Source organism: Mus caroli, chromosome 6, assembly GCF_900094665.2.
Source record: "Mus caroli chromosome 6, CAROLI_EIJ_v1.1, whole genome shotgun sequence".
Lineage (NCBI taxonomy): Eukaryota > Metazoa > Chordata > Mammalia > Rodentia > Muridae > Mus > Mus caroli.
The window spans coordinates 134450090-134451854 of NC_034575.1; positions in this window are offsets into that span (position 1 = coordinate 134450090).

Below are 1765 nucleotides of genomic sequence, written 5' to 3' on the forward strand. Positions count from 1 at the left end.
AAAAAAAAAAAAGAGATGGTGGTGTGAGGGGACCGTGATCCAACGACATTGTACACACGTGTGAAAATGTCACAATGAAACTCATTATAATGGGTAATCAGCATATGCTGATAAAAATTTTAAGACACCTGGGCAGAATGCAAGATACGGACTAGAAGACTAGAAGTCCATGAATGCACAACTAGGAAAGTAACTTTCTGCTAATCGTACTACCTATGTCTGTTGGGTATAGGGAGAAGCCAAAGAAAAACAAAGCCCACTTCAAACACCAGGCTTGAACCGAGGGCTTATTCTCTGAGTGCACAGAGAGGTGGCCAGCCCAGCATCTGAACCTCATCCCTAAAGGGAAACTGTACAGTACAGTTAGAGGAACGGGGACCATGCGAGGCTGTAGCATTGGTCCAATCATATTTTGACATGAGGAGTTGAGCAAAAGAGTTTCCATTGTGGCTCTGCCCTAACTTGGGGCTGGCTAGTCACAGGAAGGGAGTAAATATTGGGCCTTATCTGGAACACCTGGTTTCAAAGTCCTCGACTCAAGAGCCTTGGTGGGCAGGCCCCATCCTGGACATTTGGCCTATAACTCAAAAATAATAAAGAAGTAAAGTTATGGGCAAGCTGCATGTATGTGGGGCTCCAGGGTGTCCCACATCCACTCGGGGCTCGGGCCGCTGGTGGAGGCAGAACTCAGGAGTTTTGACTGTATTTACCCCAGAGGCCAGTGCCAGGTGGGCATCAGGCTATGGGAAGCCACAGGACCCTGCTCCAGGGGTGGGGGCTGGGGAGTGCAGTCTGAGGTCCCAGGGACGTCAGAGCTGGCTCAAGGGTCCCCAGACCTGCACAGAAGTAGGGGACGTCAGGTTCTCAGGCTCTTGGGTACCCAGGAGCTGCTGGGAGCTACGGAAGAGATGAGAACAGAGTGGGGGCCCTAGGCTGGATCTAGCCTGGGGCCAAAGGGGAAAAAAGGGGAGAGTTCTGGATGGGTCCTGCAGGGATAGAATCATTGGCTTGCTCAGCAGGCAGCTTAGCTTGGTGGAAGCCATGGCTGGGAGCGCTGAGAGGCCTCCTGCAGGAGACTAGACAGCCAGCTCTTTAGGCGAAGACCTGGTCCATTGCTCCCCTTGGCGGATCCCAATAAAAAGAGACAGTCTAGGGTTTTAAGGCACTTATTGTCATGGTGGAGAGTGGCGATGAGTGAAACTGTACCCCACCTTCTCAGGGCAGCCCTGAGGTTAAACACCTTTGGCAGGGAGGAGTGTCTGGGAAGGAGAGTTGATTGGCTAAGCCTCCAGGCCTATAGGTGCCTCCTTAAAATGGAGATCTGTCTTGAGGTCACATCCTCTACCTTTGGAGGGGCTTGGAGTGTTGCTCTTATGTGACTGATGGCCACAGAATCATGGAGAGCTGCTGCCTCGTATCAGGAGCCTGGTGTCCAGGAGCATGGCAGAACGCCTATCATTTCTTGCAGGGTTATCCCCTGCTGGGTCACTGGGGTTTCCAACCTAGCTCAACCAGAAACCAGGCTGCCTATCACAGCCCACCGCCCCACAAAAGTAGTCAGTTAGGTCATGATGGGCAATCAGTTATATACATTTATGACTTGTGTACTTTAGTTAACAGTCAACTTTTCTTTTTTTTTTTTTTTTTTTTTTTTTTATCTTATTCGTTAACAGACAAGCAAGAAACATCTGGAACGGGCTGGTGAGATGGCTCAGTGGGTAAGAGCACCCGACTGCTCTTCCGTAGGTCCAGAGTTCAAATCCCA